The 12835-nt window shown below is 44.1% G+C and overlaps 1 pseudogene; it reads left to right on the forward strand.

Moving 5' to 3' along the window:
• Positions 1–32: 32 nt before the first annotated feature.
• LOC138846890 (mitochondrial inner membrane scaffold 2 pseudogene) lies at positions 33–11990 on the forward strand (annotated as a pseudogene).
• Positions 11991–12835: the final 845 nt, after the last annotated feature.

Consider the following 12835-nt stretch of genomic DNA (forward strand, 5'->3'; position numbering starts at 1 on the left):
AGCAGTATAATGATTCCAATGAACATTTCGAGATGCCAAGAGATGCTGCTCTTAAACTAGGGAAAATAGCAGAAGCAAAGTGAAAGAAATGAATTCCCAGGTGCAGTTGGAGATGTTTGCAGTGGAAATTCTACAGAGGAAGTCGGATGCCCCTGCTGACAATAAAGGAGATCTACCAGGTCCAACTGGAGTGTCACTCTAGTTCCCGAGCCATCAGAGGCACTGACCACAGTCCCCTGGCCACACCCAGCACACATCTCTGGGTATTCACTGGAAGAGCAGATGCCCACTAAGACACAGTTCAAGATAAAATTTATCAGAGGAGATAACCAACACGATTTTACACAAATGTCTAAAAATAAACACAGAAATTCAAGAAACAAGAATAAGAAGACAACATGACTTCCCCAAAGGAACACAACAACATTTCAATATTAGAATGTGAAGAAAAAGAGATTGATGAAACACCTGAAAAGCAATTCAACCAATGATCATAGGATTACTCAGAAGCAATGAGAAGCAAAACTATGTTACAGAACTCTATACATGACGTGGATGAAAAATTATGCCCTGAGACTGAGATTTTGAAGAGAAATCAAAGTGTAACATTAGAAATGATGAATTCATGGGGCTGGCGCTGTGGCATAGTGGGTAAGCCACCACCTGTAGTGCCAGCATCCCATATGGTGCTAGTTCAAGTCCCAACTGCTTCACTTCTGATCCAGCCCTCTGCTTTGGCCTGGCAAAGCAGGGGAAGATGGCCCAAGTCCTTGGGCTCCTGCTCCTGTGTGGGAAACCCAGTGAAGTCTTGAGATTGGTGCAGCTCTAGCTGTTGTAGCCATTTGGGCCTGAGCCAGCGAATGGAAGATCTTTCTCTCTCTCTGTCTCTACCTCTCTATAACCCTGCCTTTCAAATAACTAACTAACTAACTAAATAAATCTTGAAAAATACATGAGAAAGCCTTAGCAACAGATTTGTAGTGCTGTCATCCCATATGGGTGGTGGTTCAAGTCCCAGCTCAGTGAACCAGTGGATGGAAGTACTTTCTGTCTGCCTCTCAATCTCTCTCTCTCTCTCTGTCTCTGCAACTCTGATTTTCCAATAAATACATACACCTTGAAAATACAGTAAAAGCCTTAACAATAGACTTGATGAGGCAGAAAAAGGAATATCTGACCTAGAAGACAAATCGTTGGAAATATATTATTCAGACCATAACAAAGAAAAATAAATCAAAATATAAAAACACTGCTTGAGATTTATGGGATACTATCAAATGACTCAACATTTGGGTCTTTGGAGTTCCTGAGTGTATACAAAGAGAGGATGACTTAAAAAGGCGTATTTAGGAAATGATAACAGAAAACTTCCCAAATTTGCAGAAAGCGAGGCACATCCACATACAGGAAGCTCACAGAACTCCAAATAAACATGACCACAAAAGATGTTCAGTTCAACATATTGTAGTCAACCTTTCAACCATAAATATAAACAAAGATTTAAAAAATACATGAGAGAAATACCACGTCCTTTCATGATAAAAACCATAAGCAAATTGGGTATAGAAGGAACATTCCTCAACACAACCTAGGTATTACACAAGCAAACCACCAGCATCATATTGATGGTGAAAAGTTGGAAGCAATCCCACTGAGACCAGAAACAGACAGGATGCCCACTCTCAAGTTTTAGCCAAGCTATTAAGAAAGAAAAATAAATCAAAGGCATACAAAATAAAAAGGAGGAAGTCAAGTTATTCCTGTTTTCAGATGACATGATTCTACACATAGGAAAAAAAATACTCCACTCCACTAAGAGACTATTGGAACTCACAAAGTCTTTGGTAAAGTAGCAGGATACAAAATTAACAGGCAAAAATCAATAGCCTTTGTAAACACAGAAAATGCCATGGCTGAGAAATAACTTTTTTTTTTTGACAGGCAGAGTGGACAGTGAGAGAGAGAGAGACAGAGAAAGGTCTTCCTTTGCTGTTGGTTCACCCTCTAATGGCTACCATGGCCGGCGGGCTGCATCCAGTGTATGGCGCTGATCCGATGGCAGGAGCCAGGTACTTCTCCTGGTCTCCCATGGGGTGCAGGGCCCAAGCACCTGGGCCATCCTCCACTGCACTCCCTGGCCACAGCAGAGAGCTGGCCTGGAAGAGGGGCAACTGGGACAGAATCAGCACCCCAACCAGGACTAGAACCCGGTGTGCCGGCACCGCAAGGTGGAGGATTAGCATAGTGAGCCATGGCGCCGCTCGAGAAATAACTTCTAATATCAATTTCATTAAAAATAGCTACAAAATAATTACAAACTTTGGAATAAAATTAGCAAGGAAGTGAATGAAAGATCTCTACAATAAAAATTATAGGCTGGTGCTGTGGTGCAGAGGGTTTAAGACCTGACCTGAAGCAGTGGCATCACATATAGGCACCGGTTCTAGTCCTGGAAGCTCCTCTTCCAACCCAGCTCTCTGTTATGGCCTGGGAAAGCAGTAGAAGATGGCCAAAGCTCTTGGGCTCCTGCACTCATGTGGGAGACCCGGAAGACACTCCTGGCTCCTGGGTTTGGATCTGCGCAGTTCCGGTCATTGTGGCCATTGCAGATGGAGGACCTCTCTCTCTGTCTCTACCTCTCTAACACTGTCTTTCTACTAAATAAACAAATCTTTTGGAAAAATAAAAATTATAAAGCATTAAAGAAAAAAAGGAAGAAGAAAGAAAAAAAGAGAAAAATCATCCATGTTCTTGGACTGAAAATATGTATATCAAAATTTCTATATAATTTGCAGATTCAATGATCCCAATCAAAATACCAATGATATTCTTCTCAGGTGGAGAAAAAATGATACTAAAATTCATATGGAAACACAAGAGGCTTTAAAAAGCCAAAGCAATCTTATACAACAGAAACAAAGGTGGACACAGCACATCAGTTCTCAAGACATACTACAAGACTTACAACAAGACATACTACATACTACAGCGATCACCAAAACAGCCTGGTACTGGCAAATATTGGCATGTCCCAATGGAACGGAATAGAAAATCCCAAAATCAATCCACATATCTACAACCAACTAATCTTTGATAAAGGAGCTAAAATCAATCCCTGAAGGACAGTCTCTTCAACAAATGGTGTGGGAAAATCTATGCATGCAGAAGCATGAGAAACAAATCCCCTGCCTTATACTTTATACAAAAATCAACTCAAAATGATCAAGGATCTAAATCTATGACTTGATACCATCAAATTACTAGGGGAAAACATTTAGGAAACTCTTGAACACATCGGCATAGGCAAAGACTTCATGGACAAGTCAGCAGAAGTGCAAGCAATCAAAACAAAAATAGATAAATAGGATTACTGAAGCTAAGAAGCTCCTGCACTGCACATGAAATGCTCAGCAAAGTCAGGAGGCAACCAAGAGTGGGAGAAAGTATCTGCAAACTATGCAACTCATACAGGATTAATATAAAGAATCTATAAAGAACTCAAGAAATTCAGCAATAACAAAACAAGCATGTACTAATAGCTGCTAGAACATGTTCTTCATTGTGGCTCTTTGTCAATACATGTTTATCTTTACAAAGTTTCTCATGGTTTGGCTTATTTTAAATTGTTTTAGAAAAAATCTTGGGAGAGTTTCCAAGATGGCAGAGTAGGGAGGAATTTACTGCTCTAGCCTAAGAGACATACATAAAAGCAGTGCCAGCTTGTGACTCTACCCGGCAACCAGCCAAGTGGGACTCCTGACTGGTGGGGAGAAATACAGGGGGCAGGGTGCTTGTGACTGTTGAAGTTTCTGAACCCGGACTGTGAAAACAACAGGGTGTGTGGGAGCACTCATGCTGCGGCTGGGACTCTGAGCAGTCTCAGTGTGAGATTCCACAAATGCAGGGGTTCCTGGATACCCAGTGAGAGACATAGCTGCGGAATCTGTACTTACACTGAGGATAGCACAGATCCTTTGTGTGTTCTTTGAGACCAAGCATATGAACATTATACCCACTGGGGCTAGCATCAGGCACTGGTCTCCACTGAGGTGAAGAGATCAGATAAGCAGAACATCCTTCCCTTATGTGAAAAAGAGAGAGACAGAGAGAGAGAAGACTCAACAGGACAAACCTGGGTGTGTCACCTTAGGCACACTCTTCTCTTATCTGGAGAAAGGAACAGAATTCCTGACCCCATCCATTACGAGGCTCTAGAGATTCACTGAAAGTACACATTATTCCATTTATCTACAAAGTCATAGCACACAATAAAAGCTGCCACAGCAAAAAAAAAAAAAAAAAAGAAGAAGAAGAAACCAATAGGTAGCTCCACACAACAAATGCACCAATAAAGAAACAAGAATAAGTAAGAAAACATGATGCTCCCAAAAGAACATGACACTTATATACTTGATTGTGAAGATGATGATAGATGAAATGCAAGAAATGGAACTCAAAAATTCCCGAGTGTAGCTCCAGTAGGTTCAGGGGCTCCCAAAGGTGCGGGAGGCATCGGGGTTGGGAAGAATGAAAGACATGCTCACAGTAAGGCTGATGGCATAGCTCTGATGAGAGAGCACCAGACTTTATTTTTATACCTTAAGTTATATCCACTGTTCATTTTATACATTCTTTACTGTTCTCATAAATTTTGTAAATGTCTACTCCTGCATGACCCTTACAGACTTAATGATTCTTCCTTAACATAACAAAGTCTGTTTCCCATCCACTTCAAACCATTGATCTCCTATTACATGTAAACCCTCCCTGGCCGGCGCCACGGCCAATAGGCTAATCCTCCCCCTGCGGCACCAGCACACAGGGTTCTAGTCCTGGTCGGGGCGCCAGATTCTGTCCTGGTTTCTCCTCTTCCAGGCCAGCCCTCTGCTGTGGCCAGGGAGTGCAGTGGAGGACGGCCCAAGTCCTTGGGCCCTGCACCCGCATGGGAGACCAGGAGAAGAACCTGGCTCCTGGCTTCAGATCAGCTCGGTGTGCTGGCCACAGTGGCCATTGGAGGGTGAACTAACGGCAAAAAAAGGAAGACCTTTCTCTCTGTCTCTCTGTCTCACTGTCGCTCCCCGTCTTCGTGGAGGAACGACACAGGACCCTGCGCTGTTCTTCTGTCTGCTCGGCCCTCCCCGGGTTTGCTGCTGGTTCTTCCCGGGTTGGCTACCGATGCTTCCACCTCCGTGGAAGGGCGGTTCCCCCTAGCCACATTCCCCACTGCCGCGGGGGAGCGGCACACCGCCGGCCGGCTCTCTCGGGGGCTGCACAGGTGTTCCTTCAGATAGATGTTCCCCTTAGATGTTCCTGGTGCATGTTGTCTCTCTCCTCCTTTATAGTCCTCCTCCGCCAATCCCAACTCTGCTACCCACACGCCGAGTACGCTGCTCTCCTCCAATCAGGAGCAGGTCCTACAGTTTATTGGTTGAACTGGAGGCAGCTGTGTAGAGGCTGTTTCTCCCTTCTCAGCGCCATATTGTGGGAGAGCAGATGCATAGAATAAGTCTTAATTCCAGTAACAGTCTAGTCCGAGTTGCTCCCCACAGATCTCCCTTTCTTTTTATTTTTTGTCGTTGATACGCGCCTGTCTTCGGTGCCCCGCAGCACACACTCTGCTCTGCTTGCTAGAGTTGCCCACAGGTGCTTACAAGCCCTATCAATCAGGCAAACCGAATCCGGGTCCTCTCTTCGCCATGTTGTGAGGAGGTTTTTAGGCGCTGATGTGTGCCTGTATTCGGTGCCCTGCAGCACATGCTCTGCTCTGCTAGAACTACCTGCAGGTGCTTACAAGCCCTATCAGGCAAACCTAATCCAAGCCTTCTCATTGCCGTATTGTGGGGAGACTTATGTTGATAACGTGCCTGTCTTCGGTGACCTGCAGCCGCCCACAGGTGCTTACAAGCCCTACCAATCAGGCAAACCGAATCCTAGCCTTCTCATTGCCGTATTGTGGGAAGACTTATTGATGTTAATTCGTGCCTGTCTTCGGTGACCTGCGGTGCATAAGCTGCTAGCCGCCCGCAGGTGCTCACTACCTCCCTAATCAGGCAGACCGAATCCAAGCTCTCTCATTGCCATGTTGTTTGGAGGCCTTATTTTTCTCTATTTCTCTATCTCCGGGCACTCCTATTTCTCCCATTTTACTTCTATCTTCCAGCATTCCTATTTCTCTCATTTTACTTCTAAACTTCTGTTTCTCTTATCCCTGCAGCTTCCTGGCACCCGCCCCGAGGCTGCTTCTCGGCGGCCTCCCGGCTCTGAGCCACTTCAGCCCGCGCTTCTCTCATCTGCGCGGCTTCCCGGCGCCCGCCCCGCGGTGGGTTCCCGGCTCTGCGCGCACGCTCCGCGGTCTCCACGCCCCTTCGCGCCCGCACCACGGCCTCCGCGCCAGCCCCACGTTCCCTATCTATTCATGCCCCGTACTCTCTCTGCACGCGGCAGCTTCCGCGAATCACACAGCGTAGCTCACGTTTCCGCCACCGGCATTCAGTCCAAGTTCCCCGGACTAACCTGGCGAATTCCAACCTGGCGGCCCATGTCTCTGCCTCTGGTTCCAGATTTTCGCCTTTTGCTCCCCGGGCTGACTTGAAGAATCCCAAGATAGCTTACGTCTCCGCTTCAGCCTGCACTCGCGGCTTCATCCTCCCTAACATTTTTCTCTACCCGGTATGTTTCCCTAAGTTTTCTTCCAACAATATTCCTCCCTCATTTCTCCTGGCCTCTCCCCACAGTCCGTATCCAAGTCTAAGTTTCTCATAGGTTTCACTTTCACTTTCAACCTGCAGTCCGTATCTAAGTCTAAGTTTCTTCTTGCTTTCACTTTAAATCCTAACTTCTTTCCCACAGTCCGTATCCGAGTCTATGCCTAGGCTTTCGATAGCTTCTTCCGGCACCTTTTCTGTCCAGCTTTTCCCTAGGCTCTTTGCTAGTCTCTCTCTCCGGTATTTTTCCACTTCTTCCCGTTTCTACCCTCCTAAGTTTCCTATCCGAGTCACGGCACCATTATGTCGCTCCCCGTCTTCATGGAGGAACGACACTAAACCCTGCCTAGGCTTCCTATCCGAGTCACGGCACCATTATGTTGCTCCCCGTCTTCGTGGAGGAACGACACAGGACCCTGCGCTGTTCTTTTGTCTGCTCGGCCCTCCCCGGGTTCGCAGCTGGTTCTTCCCGGGTTGGCTACTGACGCTTCCACCTCCGTGGAAGGGCGGTTCCCCCTAGCCACTTTCCCCACTGCCGCGGGGGAGCGGCACACCGCCGGCCGGCTCTCTCGGGGGCTGCACAGGTGTTCCTTCAGATAGATGTTCCTCTTAGATGTTCCTGGTGCATGTTGTCTCTCTCCTCCTTTATAGTCCTCTTCCACCAATCCCAACTCTGCTACCCACACGCCGAGTACGCTGCTCTCCTCCAATCAGGAGCAGGTCCTACAGTTTATTGGTTGAACTGGAGGCAGCTGGGTAGAAGCTGTTGCCTTCTCTCCCAGCGCCATATTGTGGGAGAGCAGATGCATAGAATAAGTCTTAATTTCAGTAACAGTCTAGTCCGAGTTGCTCCCCACACTCACTGTCCACTTTACCTGTAAAAGAAAAAATTAAACCCTTCCTAATCCCAATTACCATAGCCATATAAAAACTTTTATTTTAAAGATTTACATGATACATGAGATACAATAGATCAGAGATTCAAAGTGATGCTAAATTATTTAATAACTGATTAGAAAAAACACAGTGGTTATTTTGCAAAGAATCAGACCATCTGCTTGTAACAACTAATATGAAAATTGGAACACTGACCTTTTAGTTTTTTTCTACTTGCAACCATTAACACCCAGTTCAAACAAACCCATTCATTACAGGTGTCCTTTTCATAACCCTTCACTGCTATTGGTTCTAGTAGTTCATTTAAGACTCACTCACTGATTTTGGTAATGACTTTTTGTTCTTTCCATCAGACCACACATTCTAAGGTATGTACAAGTCACTAGTCTATGTTAAGACATGATCTCATGTGGATTATAGTGGGAGACCGAAGATCTCCAAGGTCCTTCTTATCCCTAATTCAGGTCTGACTGCATTCCATATACCCTACAGTTTGCAGTTCCCTCTGGGGTTTTTTGCAGATAACTGAAGCATCAGAAGGGGTTGAATTACTCTAGGAGGATGTAGTCTGCCAACCAGCTCAACCATCAGTGCAGTAATTTTGAGCAGAGTCCGTTTCTCATAGATTTCCAAGAATAAAGAATCATCAGCAAGATCACCAGGAAACTCTGGCTTTTTTCTATCAATAAATCTAAAACCACCAAGACACGCCCTGCGGAAACAGACCTCCTGCTGGGACCTTTCAGATAGCTGAAGTCGCCTTGGCATCTTCACAAAAAAGTGATCTTAAGATTACACAGAAGTGATCAAAAGCAAATGCATGAACTACTGAAATCCATGCAGGACATGAAAGAAAATTTCTCCCACGAAATTGGGATCTTCTTGAGGAATCAAAATGAAATGAAGAATTCAATAGAACATGAAATAGAGATCTTAAAAAGAAATAAAAAAGAAATGAAGAATTCAGCAGAACAAATAAAAATGCAGTCCAGAGCCTTAATTGGTGAGAAGAGAGAATATTGAACTTAGAAGACACAGCAAAGGAAGTACACAGTCAAAGCAAAGAGAAAATCAGAAATCTAAAAACACTGTTGGGAATCTACAGGATACTAAAGGAATATATATATATGTATGTATGTATATATATGTATATATAATATATATATGGGTTCTAGGAGTTCCAGAATGTGTGGAGAAACAGAAAGTCATAGAAGGCCCTTTTAGTGACATAATAGCATGAAACTTCCCAGGTTTGGAGAAAGAAAGGGTTGTCCAAGTACAGGAAGCACACAGAATTCCCAATAGACGTGACCAGGAAACAACCTTACCATGACACGTTGTAATCAAACTTCAGCATAGTGAAACGTAGAGGTCATAACTAAGAGTGTCAATTGTTAAATCAACAACAGGAGTCACTGTGCACTTACTCCCCATGTAGGAGCTCTGTCCTTAATGTGTTATACTATGTGAATTAACAGTATAACTAGTACTCAAACAGTACTTTACACCTTGTGTTTCTGTGTGGGTGCAAACTGTTGAAATCTTTACTTCATATATACTAAATTGATCTTCTGTATATAAAGCTAACAGAAAATGAATCTTGATGAAGAATGGGATGGGAGAGGGAGTGGGAGATGGGATGGTTGCAGATGGGAGGGAGGTTATCGGTGGGGAAAAGCCCCTATAATCCAAAAGTTGTACTTTGGAAATTTATATTTATTAAATACAAGTTAAAAAAGAATAGATTCTAAAATATGCACGAAAAATGCCAGATTACTTTCAAGGATCTCTAATTAAATTCACAGCATAATTCTCATTAGAAACCCTGCTGGCTAGGGGAGAATGGCGAGATATAGCTCAAGTCCTAAGAGAGAAAAAAAGTCATCCTAGAATATTACACCCTGCTAAGCTCTCATTGGTGAATGAAGGTGAAATAAGTAACTTCCATTACAAACAGAAATTGAAAGAATTTGTCACCTGTCATCCAGCCTTGCAAAAGATGCTTAAGGATGTGTTACACACAGAAACATGGTGATCAATATGAAAGAAGGTAAAGGAAGAAAATCCCTCAGTAAAAGAACAAAGGGAGTTCAAAGTATAAATTAGGAATATCTTTGGAAAATGGCAGGGCAAAGTCATTACTTATCAATACCCACATTGAATATAAATGGTCTCCACTTCCAAGTTTCTTTTTAACTTTTATTTAATGAATATAAATTTCCAAAGTACAGCTTATGGATTACAATGGCTCCCCCCCCATAACTTCCCTCCCTCCCGCAACCCTCCCCTTTCCTGCTCCCTCTCCCCTTCCATTCACATCAAGATTCATTTTCATTTCTCTTACATACAGAAGATCAGTTTAGTATATATTAAGCAAAGATTTCAACAGTTTGCACCCACATAGAAACACAAAGTGAAAAATACTGTTTGAGTACTAGTTATAGCATTAAATCACAATGTAAGGCACATTAAGGACAGAGATCCTACATGAGGATAAGTGCACAGTGACTACTGTTGTTGACTTAACAAATTGACACTCTTGTTTATGGCATCAGTAATCTCCCTAGGCTCCAGTCATGAGTTGCCAAGGCTATGGAAGCCTTTTGAGTTCACCGACTCTTATCTTATTTAGACAAGGTCATTTTCAAAGTGGAGGTTCTCTCCTCCCTTCAGAGAAAGGTACCTCCTTCTTTGATGACCTTCAACTTCCAAGTTAAAAGGCACAGACTCGCTGAAGGGATTAAAAAACAAAACCGTTCTATTTGCAGCCTGTAAGAAACACGTTTTACCAACAAAGATGCATGCAGACTGAAAGAGGAGGATTGAAAAAGAAGTTCCATGCCAACAGAAACCAAAAAAGAGCTGGTATAGCCAGCCATCTTACTATCAGACAAATAAACTTTAACAAAAAAACTGTTAAGAGAGAAAAAGAGAGGCACTATATAATGATTAAGGTATCAATTAAACAGGAAGATGTAACTATTCTAAAATAGCTACCTAATTACAAGGCACCTGGCTTTTTAAAAGATATGTTAAGGGATTTAAAGGGAGACTTAGACTCCAATACAATAGTATTGAAGGACTTTAATACTCCACTGTCAGCAATGGACAGATCAACCAGACCAAAAAAAAAAAAAAAAAAGAAATCAACGGCAGATTTAATCAACACACAGACCAAATAGACCTAACAGATATCTACAGAACTTTTCACCCTACATTTAGAGAATACACATTCTTCTAGCAGTACATGGAACCTTCTCTAGGATTGACCACATACTAGGCCATAAAGCAAGTCCCAGCAAATTCAAAAAAATCAAGATCATACTATGCATCTTCTCGGACCACAACGGAATGAAGCTGGAAATCAGCAACTCAGGAGTCTCCAGAACACATGCAAACACATGGAGACGGAACAACATGCTCCTGAATGATCAGTGGGTCATACAAGAAGGCTTTTTGGAAACAAATGAAGATGACAACACAACAAATCAAAGCTTATGGGATACAGCAAGAACAGTGTTAAGAGGAAAGTTTACAGCAGCAGGTGCTTACATCAAGAAACTGGAAAACCTAGCAGAAATGGATTGCTACCTGGACACATAAAAACTACCTTAATTTAGCCATTAAGAAATAGAAAACCTAAACAGACTCATACACAAGACGGAAACTGATTAGTAATAAGGACCCTCCCAACAAAGAGAACCTGGGACCAGAAGCTTCACTGCTGAATTCTACCAGACATCTAAAGAACTAACCTCGCCCTCTCGGGTCTGCGGGTCAGGCCGAAGTGCCTGGCCGGGCTGCTGGCGCTGCTAGGCCCGGCGGCCAGGGTGGGCGCCCGGGTTCGGCCTCGCGACACCTGGCTCCTCGACGGCGCCGCCCCATGCACCCCTTGCGCCCCTTGCGCCCCGCCGCCTCTGCCTCTGGCCCCACTCCGGCCCGGGCCGGGTGCCCGGCTGCTGCGCTCGGCCCGCGGGCACTGCCGCGGGCACCAGGACCCCAGGAGAGTGACCGCGGTCCCAGGCAGCGCTGTGGGCAGCACAGGAGGTAGCAAGCAAAGCAAGGCACAGCAGCTGCGAAAGATCTTCCAGCAGTACGGAGCTGTTGGCGTGTCACTGCACGTTGGGATCTCGCTCATCTCCCTGGGCTTGTTCTACACGGTGGTTTCAAGAGGTGTGGACATGTCTGCAATCCTGCTTAAACTCAGATTTAAAGAGTCGCTGGTCCAGTCCAAAATGGCAGCAGGCACGCGCACTTTCGTGGTGGCCTACGCAGTACACAAGCTGTTCGTGCCTGTGAGAATCAGCATCACCTTAGTCTCTGTGCCCTTCATTGTCAGATATTTTCGAAAAGTAGGATTTTTTTAAACCTCCAGCTGCAAAACCTTAATGAGCTTTTCAGTAGGGAGCACTGAAAACCTTCCTTTTAAATGACAGTTTTGATAAGTTTTAGCATTATAGGGTGGGGGCGGGGAACAGAGCTATAATTGTGTTCCCATGAATTTTACCTTTGCCAGCAAAAGTCAGGATTTGTATTATATTTTTTGCTTCATAAGTTTTGTTAATGCTTCCTATCCTACGGCTTGCATATATAATTTTAAATGTCAGCAAGACATCGCAGATGAGCCAACATCTCAACTCAAAGCCTAAGAGATGTTCCTTTTGGGACATCATTGGTCAGGGGCCCCTGCAAAAGCCCCAAGGGGCTGATCCTTGCTCAAATCCTTAAGCAAATGAGTTGATTAAGGTAAAGGTTCCCCTTCATCTGATGTTTGTCAGCTGCCTGCAGTTTAATATGCAGTATTCTGCAAAACAGCTGCCAGTGCTACAGTGAATGAAGTGAAACTTAACAGTATGCAATCGGGATCCAAATTAGCACCATCACATTCATTACACTTGTTTCAAGTAAAGAAACACAAGTGTTTCTAGAAACACTTTCCAATCTGGACGTAAGGCCCTATCTGATGGTTTTCCAGCAACCTCGCTACCAGCGATCAGCATTGTTTGCCTGTTTAGGGAAACATGGGATCCCTGCCAAGAGTAATGGCAGCACGTGGCTCCTATGCCTGCCTTCACAGAGCAGTCTGGGTACCACACATACAGAAAGCTAAGGTGATCTTAGCTTTTCTTAGACTGAAGAACCTTAAAAATCAAACCAAGATGGAGTGACCTAAGCCAATACCATTAAAAACAAGAAGTCTCCTTTGCCCCAAATAAAAATTAAAGTTTAAAATT

The sequence above is a fragment of the Oryctolagus cuniculus genome, chromosome 19 (assembly GCF_051225735.1).
Source record: "Oryctolagus cuniculus isolate XC-2025 breed Fujian yellow rabbit chromosome 19, ASM5122573v1, whole genome shotgun sequence".
NCBI lineage: Eukaryota > Metazoa > Chordata > Mammalia > Lagomorpha > Leporidae > Oryctolagus > Oryctolagus cuniculus.